A 17126-nucleotide genomic window follows, 5' to 3' on the forward strand; every position below is an offset into this window, starting at 1 on the left:
GGAGACCGGGGTTCAATTCCCCGACGGGGAGACGATTCATTTTATTCACACAATTAAATAAAATGATGCACTTTCTAACATTGTAAAATATATCTGTCATTATCCTTGCCTATTCCGATTGAGAAAAAAGGATGAATTCACTGATGGACAAAATGCTTACTGATGTGTTAACTGAAATTCAGAATACGCTCTGAATATTTCAATATGCACAGGCGTACCATCAAAAACACTTTACATCTGCATTCTCTTGGAAAATGAGATGAAGCAGTGGTGAATCCTAGGCTGCTGTTCCACTCGATTGGCACAATTTACAAGTAGAATGACTGCTTTTGGTTAGTAGTGACCCCTGGTGGCTAATAGTTATAAGCTGCAAATGGTAAAGTGAGCTGATTATATATATATATATATAGATATATATAAATATATATATTGATAGTTAGAAAGATAGCCAGATAGACAGATCGATAGATAGATATTTATTTCAATGAAATAATTTCTTGATAAAACTGATTGTTTTTGGCTAGGAATTTCTGTATTGTAATATTTAGGAAAAAAGATTACTTGTCCTAACCAAAAGCAGCAAATCTGCCTATTACAATACTGTGAATTGATCGAGGGTATGCCTTAACCCCAAGGAGGTGAGCACTGTTTAACTGATGCCAATAAGTCCTCGTTAGTATAGTGGTCAGTATCCCCGCCTGTCACGCGGGAGACCGGGGTTCAATTCCCCGACGGGGAGGCGATTCCTTTTATTCACACAATTAAATAAAATGATGCACTTTCTAACATTGTAAAATATATCTGTCATTATCCTTGCCTATTCCGATTGAGAAAAAAGGTTGAATTCACTGATGGACAAAATGCTTACTGATGTGTTAACTGAAATTCAGAATATGCTCTGAATATTTCAATATGCACAGGCGTACCATCAAAAACACTTTACATCGGCATTCTCTTGGAAAATGAGATGAAGCAGTGGTGAATCCTAGGCTGCTGTTCCACTCGATTGGCACAATTTACAAGTAGAATGACTGCTTTTGGTTAGTAGTGACCCCTGGTGGCTAATAGTTATAAGATGCAAATGGTAAAGTGAGCTGATTATATATACATATATATAGATATATATAAATATATATATTGATAGTTAGAAAGATAGCCAGATAGACAGATCGATAGATAGATATTTATTTCAATGAAATAATTTCTTGATAAAACTGATTGTTTTTGGCTAGGAATTTCTGTATTGTAATATTTAGGAAAAAAGATTACTTGTCCTAACCAAAAGCAGCAAATCTGCCTATTACAATACTGTGAATTGATCGAGGGTATGCCTTAACCCCAAGGAGGTGAGCACTGTTTAACTGATGCCAATAAGTCCTCGTTAGTATAGTGGTCAGTATCCCCGCCTGTCACGCGGGAGACCGGGGTTCAATTCCCCGACGGGGAGACGATTCATTTTATTCACACAATTAAATAAAATGATGCACTTTCTAACATTGTAAAATATATCTGTCATTATCCTTGCCTATTCCGATTGAGAAAAAAGGATGAATTCACTGATGGACAAAATGCTTACTGATGTGTTAACTGAAATTCAGAATACGCTCTGAATATTTCAATATGCACAGGCGTACCATCAAAAACACTTTACATCTGCATTCTCTTGGAAAATGAGATGAAGCAGTGGTGAATCCTAGGCTGCTGTTCCACTCGATTGGCACAATTTACAAGTAGAATGACTGCTTTTGGTTAGTAGTGACCCCTGGTGGCTAATAGTTATAAGCTGCAAATGGTAAAGTGAGCTGATTATATATATATATATAGATATATATAAATATATATATTGATAGTTAGAAAGATAGCCAGATAGACAGATCGATAGATAGATATTTATTTCAATGAAATAATTTCTTGATAAAACTGATTGTTTTTGGCTAGGAATTTCTGTATTGTAATATTTAGGAAAAAAGATTACTTGTCCTAACCAAAAGCAGCAAATCTGCCTATTACAATACTGTGAATTGATCGAGGGTATGCCTTAACCCCAAGGAGGTGAGCACTGTTTAACTGATGCCAATAAGTCCTCGTTAGTATAGTGGTCAGTATCCCCGCCTGTCACGCGGGAGACCGGGGTTCAATTCCCCGACGGGGAGGCGATTCCTTTTATTCACACAATTAAATAAAATGATGCACTTTCTAACATTGTAAAATATATCTGTCATTATCCTTGCCTATTCCGATTGAGAAAAAAGGTTGAATTCACTGATGGACAAAATGCTTACTGATGTGTTAACTGAAATTCAGAATATGCTCTGAATATTTCAATATGCACAGGCGTACCATCAAAAACACTTTACATCGGCATTCTCTTGGAAAATGAGATGAAGCAGTGGTGAATCCTAGGCTGCTGTTCCACTCGATTGGCACAATTTACAAGTAGAATGACTGCTTTTGGTTAGTAGTGACCCCTGGTGGCTAATAGTTATAAGATGCAAATGGTAAAGTGAGCTGATTATATATACATATATATAGATATATATAAATATATATATTGATAGTTAGAAAGATAGCCAGATAGACAGATCGATAGATAGATATTTATTTCAATGAAATAATTTCTTGATAAAACTGATTGTTTTTGGCTAGGAATTTCTGTATTGTAATATTTAGGAAAAAAGATTACTTGTCCTAACCAAAAGCAGCAAATCTGCCTATTACAATACTGTGAATTGATCGAGGGTATGCCTTAACCCCAAGGAGGTGAGCACTGTTTAACTGATGCCAATAAGTCCTCGTTAGTATAGTGGTCAGTATCCCCGCCTGTCACGCGGGAGACCGGGGTTCAATTCCCCGACGGGGAGACGATTCATTTTATTCACACAATTAAATAAAATGATGCACTTTCTAACATTGTAAAATATATCTGTCATTATCCTTGCCTATTCCGATTGAGAAAAAAGGATGAATTCACTGATGGACAAAATGCTTACTGATGTGTTAACTGAAATTCAGAATACGCTCTGAATATTTCAATATGCACAGGCGTACCATCAAAAACACTTTACATCTGCATTCTCTTGGAAAATGAGATGAAGCAGTGGTGAATCCTAGGCTGCTGTTCCACTCGATTGGCACAATTTACAAGTAGAATGACTGCTTTTGGTTAGTAGTGACCCCTGGTGGCTAATAGTTATAAGCTGCAAATGGTAAAGTGAGCTGATTATATATATATATATATATAGATATATATAAATATATATATTGATAGTTAGAAAGATAGCCAGATAGACAGATCGATAGATAGATATTTATTTCAATGAAATAATTTCTTGATAAAACTGATTGTTTTTGGCTAGGAATTTCTGTATTGTAATATTTAGGAAAAAAGATTACTTGTCCTAACCAAAAGCAGCAAATCTGCCTATTACAATACTGTGAATTGATCGAGGGTATGCCTTAACCCCAAGGAGGTGAGCACTGTTTAACTGATGCCAATAAGTCCTCGTTAGTATAGTGGTCAGTATCCCCGCCTGTCACGCGGGAGACCGGGGTTCAATTCCCCGACGGGGAGACGATTCATTTTATTCACACAATTAAATAAAATGATGCACTTTCTAACATTGTAAAATATATCTGTCATTATCCTTGCCTATTCCGATTGAGAAAAAAGGATGAATTCACTGATGGACAAAATGCTTACTGATGTGTTAACTGAAATTCAGAATACGCTCTGAATATTTCAATATGCACAGGCGTACCATCAAAAACACTTTACATCTGCATTCTCTTGGAAAATGAGATGAAGCAGTGGTGAATCCTAGGCTGCTGTTCCACTCGATTGGCACAATTTACAAGTAGAATGACTGCTTTTGGTTAGTAGTGACCCCTGGTGGCTAATAGTTATAAGCTGCAAATGGTAAAGTGAGCTGATTATATATATATATATAGATATATATAAATATATATATTGATAGTTAGAAAGATAGCCAGATAGACAGATCGATAGATAGATATTTATTTCAATGAAATAATTTCTTGATAAAACTGATTGTTTTTGGCTAGGAATTTCTGTATTGTAATATTTAGGAAAAAAGATTACTTGTCCTAACCAAAAGCAGCAAATCTGCCTATTACAATACTGTGAATTGATCGAGGGTATGCCTTAACCCCAAGGAGGTGAGCACTGTTTAACTGATGCCAATAAGTCCTCGTTAGTATACTGGTCAGTATCCCCGCCTGTCACGCGGGAGACCGGGGTTCAATTCCCCGACGGGGAGACGATTCATTTTATTCACACAATTAAATAAAATGATGCACTTTCTAACATTGTAAAATATATCTGTCATTATCCTTGCCTATTCCGATTGAGAAAAAAGGATGAATTCACTGATGGACAAAATGCTTACTGATGTGTTAACTGAAATTCAGAATACGCTCTGAATATTTCAATATGCACAGGCGTACCATCAAAAACACTTTACATCTGCATTCTCTTGGAAAATGAGATGAAGCAGTGGTGAATCCTAGGCTGCTGTTCCACTCGATTGGCACAATTTACAAGTAGAATGACTGCTTTTGGTTAGTAGTGACCCCTGGTGGCTAATAGTTATAAGCTGCAAATGGTAAAGTGAGCTGATTATATATATATATATAGATATATATAAATATATATATTGATAGTTAGAAAGATAGCCAGATAGACAGATCGATAGATAGATATTTATTTCAATGAAATAATTTCTTGATAAAACTGATTGTTTTTGGCTAGGAATTTCTGTATTGTAATATTTAGGAAAAAAGATTACTTGTCCTAACCAAAAGCAGCAAATCTGCCTATTACAATACTGTGAATTGATCGAGGGTATGCCTTAACCCCAAGGAGGTGAGCACTGTTTAACTGATGCCAATAAGTCCTCGTTAGTATAGTGGTCAGTATCCCCGCCTGTCACGCGGGAGACCGGTGTTCAATTCCCCGACGGGGAGGCGATTCCTTTTATTCACACAATTAAATAAAATGATGCACTTTCTAACATTGTAAAATATATCTGTCATTATCCTTGCCTATTCCGATTGAGAAAAAAGGTTGAATTCACTGATGGACAAAATGCTTACTGATGTGTTAACTGAAATTCAGAATATGCTCTGAATATTTCAATATGCACAGGCGTACCATCAAAAACACTTTACATCGGCATTCTCTTGGAAAATGAGATGAAGCAGTGGTGAATCCTAGGCTGCTGTTCCACTCGATTGGCACAATTTACAAGTAGAATGACTGCTTTTGGTTAGTAGTGACCCCTGGTGGCTAATAGTTATAAGCTGCAAATGGTAAAGTGAGCTGATTATATATATATATATAGATATATATAAATATATATATTGATAGTTAGAAAGATAGCCAGATAGACAGATCGATAGATAGATATTTATTTCAATGAAATAATTTCTTGATAAAACTGATTGTTTTTGGCTAGGAATTTCTGTATTGTAATATTTAGGAAAAAAGATTACTTGTCCTAACCAAAAGCAGCAAATCTGCCTATTACAATACTGTGAATTGATCGAGGGTATGCCTTAACCCCAAGGAGGTGAGCACTGTTTAACTGATGCCAATAAGTCCTCGTTAGTATAGTGGTCAGTATCCCCGCCTGTCACGCGGGAGACCGGGGTTCAATTCCCCGACGGGGAGGCGATTCCTTTTATTCACACAATTAAATAAAATGATGCACTTTCTAACATTGTAAAATATATCTGTCATTATCCTTGCCTATTCCGATTGAGAAAAAAGGTTGAATTCACTGATGGACAAAATGCTTACTGATGTGTTAACTGAAATTCAGAATATGCTCTGAATATTTCAATATGCACAGGCGTACCATCAAAAACACTTTACATCGGCATTCTCTTGGAAAATGAGATGAAGCAGTGGTGAATCCTAGGCTGCTGTTCCACTCGATTGGCACAATTTACAAGTAGAATGACTGCTTTTGGTTAGTAGTGACCCCTGGTGGCTAATAGTTATAAGCTGCAAATGGTAAAGTGAGCTGATTATATATATATATATAGATATATATAAATATATATATTGATAGTTAGAAAGATAGCCAGATAGACAGATCGATAGATAGATATTTATTTCAATGAAATAATTTCTTGATAAAACTGATTGTTTTTGGCTAGGAATTTCTGTATTGTAATATTTAGGAAAAAAGATTACTTGTCCTAACCAAAAGCAGCAAATCTGCCTATTACAATACTGTGAATTGATCGAGGGTATGCCTTAACCCCAAGGAGGTGAGCACTGTTTAACTGATGCCAATAAGTCCTCGTTAGTATAGTGGTCAGTATCCCCGCCTGTCACACGGGAGACCGGGGTTCAATTCCCCGACGGGGAGGCGATTCATTTTATTCACACAATTAAATAAAATGATGTACTTTCTAACATTGTAAAATATATCTGTCATTATCCTTGCCTATTCCGATTGAGAAAAAAGGTTGAATTCACTGATGGCCAAAATGCTTACTGATGTGTTAACTGAAATTCAGAATATGCTCTGAATATTTCAATATGCACAGGCGTACCATCAAAAACACTTTACATCTGCATTCTCTTGGAAAATGAGATGAAGCAGTGGTGAATCCTAGGCTGCTGTTCCACTCGATTGGCACAATTTACAAGTAGAATGACTGCTTTTGGTTAGTAGTGACCCCTGGTGGCTAATAGTTATAAGATGCAAATGGTAAAGTGAGCTGATTATATATATATATATATAGATATATATAAATATATATATTGATAGTTAGAAAGATAGCCAGATAGACAGATCGATAGATAGATATTTATTTCAATGAAATAATTTCTTGATAAAACTGATTGTTTTTGGCTAGGAATTTCTGTATTGTAATATTTAGGAAAAAAGATTACTTGTCCTAACCAAAAGCAGCAAATCTGCCTATTACAATACTGTGAATTGATCGAGGGTATGCCTTAACCCCAAGGAGGTGAGCACTGTTTAACTGATGCCAATAAGTCCTCGTTAGTATAGTGGTCAGTATCCCCGCCTGTCACGCGGGAGACCGGGGTTCAATTCCCCGACGGGGAGGCGATTCATTTTATTCACACAATTAAATAAAATGATCTACTTTCTAACATTGTAAAATATATCTGTCATTATCCTTGCCTATTCCGATTGAGAAAAAAAGGTTGAATTCACTGATGGCCAAAATGCTTACTGATGTGTTAACTGAAATTCAGAATATGCTCTGAATATTTCAATATGCACAGGCGTACCATTAAAAACACTTTACATCTGCATTCTCTTGGAAAATGAGATGAAGCAGTGGTGAATCCTAGGCTGCTGTTCCACTCGATTGGCACAATTTACAAGTAGAATGACTGCTTTTGGTTAGTAGTGACCCCTGGTGGCTAATAGTTATAAGCTGCAAATGGTAAAGTGAGCTGATTATATATATATATATAGATATATATAAATATATATATTGATAGTTAGAAAGATAGCCAGATAGACAGATCGATAGATAGATATTTATTTCAATGAAATAATTTCTTGATAAAACTGATTGTTTTTGGCTAGGAATTTCTGTATTGTAATATTTAGGAAAAAAGATTACTTGTCCTAACCAAAAGCAGCAAATCTGCCTATTACAATACTGTGAATTGATCGAGGGTATGCCTTAACCCCAAGGAGGTGAGCACTGTTTAACTGATGCCAATAAGTCCTCGTTAGTATAGTGGTCAGTATCCCCGCCTGTCACGCGGGAGACCGGGGTTCAATTCCCCGACGGGGAGACGATTCATTTTATTCACACAATTAAATAAAATGATGCACTTTCTAACATTGTAAAATATATCTGTCATTATCCTTGCCTATTCCGATTGAGAAAAAAGGATGAATTCACTGATGGACAAAATGCTTACTGATGTGTTAACTGAAATTCAGAATACGCTCTGAATATTTCAATATGCACAGGCGTACCATCAAAAACACTTTACATCTGCATTCTCTTGGAAAATGAGATGAAGCAGTGGTGAATCCTAGGCTGCTGTTCCACTCGATTGGCACAATTTACAAGTAGAATGACTGCTTTTGGTTAGTAGTGACCCCTGGTGGCTAATAGTTATAAGCTGCAAATGGTAAAGTGAGCTGATTATATATATATATATATAGATATATATAAATATATATATTGATAGTTAGAAAGATAGCCAGATAGACAGATCGATAGATAGATATTTATTTCAATGAAATAATTTCTTGATAAAACTGATTGTTTTTGGCTAGGAATTTCTGTATTGTAATATTTAGGAAAAAAGATTACTTGTCCTAACCAAAAGCAGCAAATCTGCCTATTACAATACTGTGAATTGATCGAGGGTATGCCTTAACCCCAAGGAGGTGAGCACTGTTTAACTGATGCCAATAAGTCCTCGTTAGTATAGTGGTCAGTATCCCCGCCTGTCACGCGGGAGACCGGGGTTCAATTCCCCGACGGGGAGGCGATTCCTTTTATTCACACAATTAAATAAAATGATGCACTTTCTAACATTGTAAAATATATCTGTCATTATCCTTGCCTATTCCGATTGAGAAAAAAGGTTGAATTCACTGATGGACAAAATGCTTACTGATGTGTTAACTGAAATTCAGAATATGCTCTGAATATTTCAATATGCACAGGCGTACCATCAAAAACACTTTACATCGGCATTCTCTTGGAAAATGAGATGAAGCAGTGGTGAATCCTAGGCTGCTGTTCCACTCGATTGGCACAATTTACAAGTAGAATGACTGCTTTTGGTTAGTAGTGACCCCTGGTGGCTAATAGTTATAAGCTGCAAATGGTAAAGTGAGCTGATTATATATATATATATATAGATATATATAAATATATATATTGATAGTTAGAAAGATAGCCAGATAGACAGATCGATAGATAGATATTTATTTCAATGAAATAATTTCTTGATAAAACTGATTGTTTTTGGCTAGGAATTTCTGTATTGTAATATTTAGGAAAAAAGATTACTTGTCCTAACCAAAAGCAGCAAATCTGCCTATTACAATACTGTGAATTGATCGAGGGTATGCCTTAACCCCAAGGAGGTGAGCACTGTTTAACTGATGCCAATAAGTCCTCGTTAGTATAGTGGTCAGTATCCCCGCCTGTCACACGGGAGACCGGGGTTCAATTCCCCGACGGGGAGGCGATTCCTTTTATTCACACAATTAAATAAAATGATGTACTTTCTAACATTGTAAAATATATCTGTCATTATCCTTGCCTATTCCGATTGAGAAAAAAGGTTGAATTCACTGATGGCCAAAATGCTTACTGATGTGTTAACTGAAATTCAGAATATGCTCTGAATATTTCAATATGCACAGGCGTACCATCAAAAACACTTTACATCTGCATTCTCTTGGAAAATGAGATGAAGCAGTGGTGAATCCTAGGCTGCTGTTCCACTCGATTGGCACAATTTACAAGTAGAATGACTGCTTTTGGTTAGTAGTGACCCCTGGTGGCTAATAGTTATAAGCTGCAAATGGTAAAGTGAGCTGATTATATATATATATATATAGATATATATAAATATATATATTGATAGTTAGAAAGATAGCCAGATAGACAGATCGATAGATAGATATTTATTTCAATGAAATAATTTCTTGATAAAACTGATTGTTTTTGGCTAGGAATTTCTGTATTGTAATATTTAGGAAAAAAGATTACTTGTCCTAACCAAAAGCAGCAAATCTGCCTATTACAATACTGTGAATTGATCGAGGGTATGCCTTAACCCCAAGGAGGTGAGCACTGTTTAACTGATGCCAATAAGTCCTCGTTAGTATAGTGGTCAGTATCCCCGCCTGTCACGCGGGAGACCGGGGTTCAATTCCCCGACGGGGAGGCGATTCCTTTTATTCACACAATTAAATAAAATGATGCACTTTCTAACATTGTAAAATATATCTGTCATTATCCTTGCCTATTCCGATTGAGAAAAAAGGTTGAATTCACTGATGGACAAAATGCTTACTGATGTGTTAACTGAAATTCAGAATATGCTCTGAATATTTCAATATGCACAGGCGTACCATCAAAAACACTTTACATCGGCATTCTCTTGGAAAATGAGATGAAGCAGTGGTGAATCCTAGGCTGCTGTTCCACTCGATTGGCACAATTTACAAGTAGAATGACTGCTTTTGGTTAGTAGTGACCCCTGGTGGCTAATAGTTATAAGCTGCAAATGGTAAAGTGAGCTGATTATATATATATATATAGATATATATAAATATATATATTGATAGTTAGAAAGATAGCCAGATAGACAGATCGATAGATATATATTTATTTCAATGAAATAATTTCTTGATAAAACTGATTGTTTTTGGCTAGGAATTTCTGTATTGTAATATTTAGGAAAAAAGATTACTTGTCCTAACCAAAAGCAGCAAATCTGCCTATTACAATACTGTGAATTGATCGAGGGTATGCCTTAACCCCAAGGAGGTGAGCACTGTTTAACTGATGCCAATAAGTCCTCGTTAGTATAGTGGTCAGTATCCCCGCCTGTCACACGGGAGACCGGGGTTCAATTCCCCGACGGGGAGGCGATTCATTTTATTCACACAATTAAATAAAATGATGTACTTTCTAACATTGTAAAATATATCTGTCATTATCCTTGCCTATTCCGATTGAGAAAAAAGGTTGAATTCACTGATGGCCAAAATGCTTACTGATGTGTTAACTGAAATTCAGAATATGCTCTGAATATTTCAATATGCACAGGCGTACCATCAAAAACACTTTACATCTGCATTCTCTTGGAAAATGAGATTAAGCAGTGGTGAATCCTAGGCTGCTGTTCCACTCGATTGGCACAATTTACAAGTAGAATGACTGCTTTTGGTTAGTAGTGACCCCTGGTGGCTAATAGTTATAAGATGCAAATGGTAAAGTGAGCTGATTATATATACATATATATAGATATATATAAATATATATATTGATAGTTAGAAAGATAGCCAGATAGACAGATCGATAGATAGATATTTATTTCAATGAAATAATTTCTTGATAAAACTGATTGTTTTTGGCTAGGAATTTCTGTATTGTAATATTTAGGAAAAAAGATGACTTGTCCTAACCAAAAGCAGCAAATCTGCCTATTACAATACTGTGAATTGATCGAGGGTATGCCTTAACCCCAAGGAGGTGAGCACTGTTTAACTGATGCCAATAAGTCCTCGTTTGTATAGTGGTCAGTATCCCCGCCTGTCACGCGGGAGACCGGGGTTCAATTCCCCGACGGGGAGGCGATTCATTTTATTCACACAATTAAATAAAATGATGTACTTTCTAACATTGTAAAATATATCTGTCATTATCCTTGCCTATTCTGATTGAGAAAAAAGGTTGAATTCACTGATGGCCAAAATGCTTACTGATGTGTTAACTGAAATTCAGAATATGCTCTGAATATTTCAATATGCACAGGCGTACCATCAAAAACACTTTACATCTGCATTCTCTTGGAAAATGAGATGAAGCAGTGGTGAATCCTAGGCTGCTGTTCCACTCGATTGGCACAATTTACAAGTAGAATGACTGCTTTTGGTTAGTAGTGACCCCTGGTGGCTAATAGTTATAAGCTGCAAATGGTAAAGTGAGCTGATTATATATATATATATAGATATATATAAATATATATATTGATAGTTAGAAAGATAGCCAGATAGACAGATCGATAGATAGATATTTATTTCAATGAAATAATTTCTTGATAAAACTGATTGTTTTTGGCTAGGAATTTCTGTATTGTAATATTTAGGAAAAAAGATTACTTGTCCTAACCAAAAGCAGCAAATCTGCCTATTACAATACTGTGAATTGATCGAGGGTATGCCTTAACCCCAAGGAGGTGAGCACTGTTTACCTGATGCCAATAAGTCCTCGTTAGTATAGTGGTCAGTATCCCCGCCTGTCACGCGGGAGACCGGGGTTCAATTCCACGACGGGGAGGCGATTCCTTTCATTCACACAATTAAATAAAATGATGTACTTTCTAACATTGTAAAATATATCTGTCATTATCCTTGCCTATTCCGATTGAGAAAAAAGGTTGAATTCACTGATGGCCAAAATGCTTACTGATGTGTTAACTGAAATTCAGAATATGCTCTGAATATTTCAATATGCACAGGCGTACCATCAAAAACACTTTACATCTGCATTCTCTTGGAAAATGAGATGAAGCAGTGGTGAATCCTAGGCTGCTGTTCCACTCGATTGGCACAATTTACAAGTAGAATGACTGCTTTTGGTTAGTAGTGACCCCTGGTGGCTAATAGTTATAAGATGCAAATGGTAAAGTGAGCTGATTATATATACATATATATAGATATATATAAATATATATATTGATAGTTAGAAAGATAGCCAGATAGACAGATCGATAGATAGATATTTATTTCAATGAAATAATTTCTTGATAAAACTGATTGTTTTTGGCTAGGAAATTCTGTATTGTAATATTTAGGAAAAAAGATTACTTGTCCTAACCAAAAGCAGCAAATCTGCCTATTACAATACTGTGAATTGATCGAGGGTATGCCTTAACCCCAAGGAGGTGAGCACTGTTTAACGGATGCCAATAAGTCCTCGTTAGTATAGTGGTCAGTATCCCCGCCTGTCACGCGGGAGACCGGGGTTCAATTCCCCGACGGGGAGGCGATTCATTTTATTCACACAATTAAATAAAATGATGTACTTTCTAACATTGTAAAATATATCTGTCATTATCCTTGCCTATTCCGATTGAGAAAAAAGGTTGAATTCACTGATGGCCAAAATGCTTACTGATGTGTTAACTGAAATTCAGAATATGCTCTGAATATTTCAATATGCACAGGCGTACCATCAAAAACACTTTACATCTGCATTCTCTTGGAAAATGAGATGAAGCAGTGGTGAATCCTAGGCTGCTGTTCCACTCGATTGGCACAATATACAAGTAGAATGACTGCTTTTGGTTAGTAGTGACCCCTGGTGGCTAATAGTTATAAGCTGCAAATGGTAAAGTGAGCTGATTATATATATATATATATATTCACTGAAAAAACCATAGGTTATAGACCATATATAGTTAGGAATTAGCATTTACAAAACCTTGAAAATTCACTGAAAAAACCATAGGTTATAGACCATATATAGTTAGGAATTAGCATTTAAAAAACCTTATTTTACTCACACAAAACCATTGAAATTACATATATAGTTAGTTGCACTAACTATATATCGCGCACCTGCAATCCACTGCTGATGATGTCACATATTACATCATTCATGACATGGTCAGTGACATCACTGATGACATCACTGATGACATCTCAAATGACATCACTGATGACATCACTGATGACATCTCATTTGACATCAATGACCACATCACTGATGATATCATTCATATGACAATACAATGCATCTCCTCACATTTTAATATAACCTCTGTTTCACCCAGTGTTAAATACAGAATATAATTTTTGAAACCATTGACACACCAATACTAGTTACTACATACGCACTCACTGATTCCTACGTCTACACACACCTTCACTCATTCACCCATACTATCATTCATACATACAATCACTCATCTTTACAACACTATCATATGCACTCATACACCTATACAGACACTCACAGTCTGCCACTCATCCATGGAGTTACTCACACACCTAGTCAGTCCTGTAAAGAATCAATGACACTTCCATTTTCTTGTCTATACAGTTAAACATAGAGCACCTTACATTTTCAAACATATACTAACACATACTTACCTTGTTATACAATCATTGATACAAGTACACATTGATCTGCACAGAGTCACACACCTCCCAGCCAGCCACACACACACTCAGTCTCCCATACAAATACTTGGACAATCAATCAGTAACCCATATAGTTAATTATATAGCTACTGATCAAAACATGCAGCAGTTTACAGAACAACAGACATAATGATGCACAAATTAAGACACTTTAGTCACTAACCCATGCACTCAGTGAGACACATTTAATCACTCACTCATGCATTCAGTCATGCACCTACTAAATCCTTTGTCCAGACACTTATACTTCCACTCATTCTTCAATATGTAAGACACATTTTAACTTTACAGAAACATACAGTCACTGGATGTTGTCATCAGTGATGTCATCAGTGATGTCATTTGAGATGTCATCAGTGATGTCATCAGTGATGTCACTGACCATGTCATGAATGATGTAATATGTGACATCATCAGCAGTGGATTGCAGGTGCGCGATATATAGTTAGTGCAACTAACTATATATGTAATTTCAATGGTTTTGTGTGAGTAAAATAAGGTTTTTTAAATGCTAATTCCTAACTATATATGGTCTATAACCTATGGTTTTTTCAGTGAATTTTCAAGGTTTTGTAAATGCTAATTCCTAACTATATATGGTCTATAACCTATGGTTTTTTCAGTGAATTTCAATGGTTTTTTAATAGCAAATATCATAAGCTGTCGAATGTCAAGTACGTGGTAAGTGAAAACATTTTCGTGTTTATGCACACTGATCTGCTTTGAATGGTGCCCCCCCCCCCCTCATTTCTATTAGGAGTACTCTCTCTTTGCAGATAGTGAAAGGTAGTTAACGCAGGCCTTTGCCCCCGTTGTAATCCGTCGTGCCTGCTTCTCTCTCCATTTGATTGATTGTTATCCAAGTATTTACTGTTTTAGAATTAGTTCTCTTTGGTTCATTCTCTATTTACAAACAAACACAGAGTCGCAATACTCTGTTTAGTCTTTGCAGATAACGAAAAATCGTGTAAAAAAAAAGAAAAGGAATCGAGCAAAATCAGTAGGCCACTAATGGGATCTCTTTTTGACCTCGCTAAAATAGAAACATTAGGAACAACCCCTCATGACAAATACAAAACTAGTGAGATGAACTGAACTCCACACAATGATGGCTGCAAAACAGCTCGGCTCCGCCACCCACCCCGCCCAAAATAACGATAAAGAGCGGCTGCCATGATTGGTTGCGGAATGGCCACGACGGAGCTACGAAATGATGCTGCTCTCATGCTAACCCCAGCTTCAGTCTGAAACATCCAGAAACACTGTAGACTACCAATTCGATCAGTTCCGGTAGCGCCCCAATGTAACCCGGTAGAGAAGAACTAGCCCTCCCCTCTTTCACTGATGGTTCTTGTTGCCTGTCCCTTCTGTTCTCATTTAACAGAACTATTTAGCCTGCTGAAAGGGGTTGTGTTCCGACCGCTGGTTGGTGGAGACATTTTGACTATATTCTGGACCTGCGTTGTCGCGTAATGCGTCATATGACGCGCCGCGTTAGCGCATCCGGAAGTCATCCGGGGCGCGCAGCGCGTAACGTAAGCATAACAAGTCATGTGACTTGTTAATAAAACTTTTCATTGGTTCATTTTACTTTTCTTATTGTAATGATGAAAGGCTTGCTCATATGACCTAAAAATTACGCTTTTCATTACTTCCGAACATTATTTTTTCTTAAATATATGTTATAATGTTCCAGGCTAATGTACTTTCCCGGAAATTTTACAACTGTCCTGCAAGTAAAATATATTCTTTTTTCGAGAAAAAGAGCGTTTCTTCGTCCCATGATGGAGCCGTTGAGCAAAAGAGGGTCGACCTGCTGTCTTAGTCGCCGATACGCCTGAATATGAGATTCTTATCGATCACTTTATGTTGCAGGAATAGAAAACACAACAGCCCTTGACCATTTATCTTTACTGCGTTCCTTCGTATTATACCTTTTACCCTTCATGTAATTGGTCTGCTTTATTTCACTTGCCTTTTAATGATTCTAAAACAGTGACTATTATTACAAACTTTACCAATGTATATACTACTACCATGTTTTCTTTTAAAAACCTTTATTGTGAAAATTTCATTATACAAATACGAGCCTATAACCACGTGGGCCGGCCACGGAGCAAACTGTAATCGTATGTGATGAGTAGACATTTACACTGTAGAGGAACGTAACGGGCGGGCCATTAGGTTGCAAGAACTAAGGTGTCTAACAGTTACGGAATCGGTGGACGTACATTTTATAATTAAAATACGACAGGGCCAGTTACAATAAAATTATCTAGATATACATTTGCGGGCAAGTACCATGGGTGACGTTAATTCGAACTTTCAACAGTACAGTAATCAATAACACATCAGAACTTAATATCAATAGGGATGTCGAAATATTCAATCAATTCTCGTCCCCGCCCGCCATGTGCTTCAAAACTGCATACGTATCTCGTGATTTCAAGGTTCTGCAACCAGTACACAACAAGGAGTTACGAGTCCCATTTATTCCGGCGCCATTTTGGGCGAGGACGGGCAGGTCCAGGATATAGTCAAAATGTCTCTACCAACCATCGACTATGATGATGTTCATATGCTGTATTTATTAGAGTAACACTCATCTGCCCATATGAAATTAATTTACCACAATCTAAACATGTCATTTTAATCTTTCCAAAGTTCTTCTAAATATTTGGGACCGTTTCCCTTGCCTCTGAAGCTCTCAGTGCCACTTCTTTGATGAATGTACTAGCAGGTCAGGGGTTCTCCTCCAAATCTCTCTTTTATGCAGCACTATAATTAATTGGTGCCACCTCTCCATATGACGATGCATGGTATAGTTACCACAACTATATATTTTTTCGTTTCCTCTGGAGAGTTCATCGTGGCAGATGAAGCGTGTAACATACCGGGCATTTACCTTTTTTTGCATGTACAGGAAAGGAAAAAAAAATCGAGCGTTTGAGTTCTTAGGTGTCCCAGGGCCATTTTAGTGGACCAGGCCCAAATCCAAAGAACAGCTATCTCACAGGCTAATGGGGCGACCCACGCCGAGTTTCAGCATTGTAGGATGACCACACAAGTACAGCAACTTGCTAGACATCACCTCGGTGCCATCCGGATCTCGGCGCCCCACTGCAGATGAAGTGCCTCTCAACTATGAAACCACCAGAAAACGCTTGAGTCAGCTTTGTGTGAAGCCGCCATTTTGATTCAATC

The 17126-nt window shown here is 36.8% G+C and overlaps 12 non-coding genes across 12 annotated transcripts; all 12 read left to right on the plus strand.

Annotated features, from left to right (window-relative positions):
- Positions 1-667: 667 nt before the first annotated feature.
- On the plus strand, positions 668-739 carry TRNAD-GUC (transfer RNA aspartic acid (anticodon GUC)). Its single transcript has one exon. It is a non-coding gene; the product is annotated as a tRNA-Asp (tRNA).
- Positions 740-1375: 636 nt separating this feature from the next.
- Positions 1376-1447, plus strand: TRNAD-GUC (transfer RNA aspartic acid (anticodon GUC)). The gene has a single exon. It is a non-coding gene; the product is annotated as a tRNA-Asp (tRNA).
- A 634-nt stretch (positions 1448-2081) lies between these two features.
- TRNAD-GUC (transfer RNA aspartic acid (anticodon GUC)) lies at positions 2082-2153 on the plus strand. Its single transcript has one exon. It is a non-coding gene; the product is annotated as a tRNA-Asp (tRNA).
- A 636-nt stretch (positions 2154-2789) lies between these two features.
- TRNAD-GUC (transfer RNA aspartic acid (anticodon GUC)) lies at positions 2790-2861 on the plus strand. Its single transcript has one exon. It is a non-coding gene; the product is annotated as a tRNA-Asp (tRNA).
- A 638-nt stretch (positions 2862-3499) lies between these two features.
- TRNAD-GUC (transfer RNA aspartic acid (anticodon GUC)) lies at positions 3500-3571 on the plus strand. The gene has a single exon. It is a non-coding gene; the product is annotated as a tRNA-Asp (tRNA).
- Positions 3572-5617: 2046 nt separating this feature from the next.
- Positions 5618-5689, plus strand: TRNAD-GUC (transfer RNA aspartic acid (anticodon GUC)). The gene has a single exon. It is a non-coding gene; the product is annotated as a tRNA-Asp (tRNA).
- A 1342-nt stretch (positions 5690-7031) lies between these two features.
- Positions 7032-7103, plus strand: TRNAD-GUC (transfer RNA aspartic acid (anticodon GUC)). Its single transcript has one exon. It is a non-coding gene; the product is annotated as a tRNA-Asp (tRNA).
- A 635-nt stretch (positions 7104-7738) lies between these two features.
- TRNAD-GUC (transfer RNA aspartic acid (anticodon GUC)) lies at positions 7739-7810 on the plus strand. Its single transcript has one exon. It is a non-coding gene; the product is annotated as a tRNA-Asp (tRNA).
- Positions 7811-8446: 636 nt separating this feature from the next.
- Positions 8447-8518, plus strand: TRNAD-GUC (transfer RNA aspartic acid (anticodon GUC)). The gene has a single exon. It is a non-coding gene; the product is annotated as a tRNA-Asp (tRNA).
- A 1344-nt stretch (positions 8519-9862) lies between these two features.
- TRNAD-GUC (transfer RNA aspartic acid (anticodon GUC)) lies at positions 9863-9934 on the plus strand. Its single transcript has one exon. It is a non-coding gene; the product is annotated as a tRNA-Asp (tRNA).
- A 1342-nt stretch (positions 9935-11276) lies between these two features.
- TRNAD-GUC (transfer RNA aspartic acid (anticodon GUC)) lies at positions 11277-11348 on the plus strand. The gene has a single exon. It is a non-coding gene; the product is annotated as a tRNA-Asp (tRNA).
- Positions 11349-12690: 1342 nt separating this feature from the next.
- TRNAD-GUC (transfer RNA aspartic acid (anticodon GUC)) lies at positions 12691-12762 on the plus strand. The gene has a single exon. It is a non-coding gene; the product is annotated as a tRNA-Asp (tRNA).
- The last annotated feature ends 4364 nt before the right edge of the window (positions 12763-17126 follow it).

Source organism: Lissotriton helveticus, chromosome 1_2 (assembly GCF_964261635.1).
Source record: "Lissotriton helveticus chromosome 1_2, aLisHel1.1, whole genome shotgun sequence".
Classification (NCBI taxonomy): domain Eukaryota; kingdom Metazoa; phylum Chordata; class Amphibia; order Caudata; family Salamandridae; genus Lissotriton; species Lissotriton helveticus.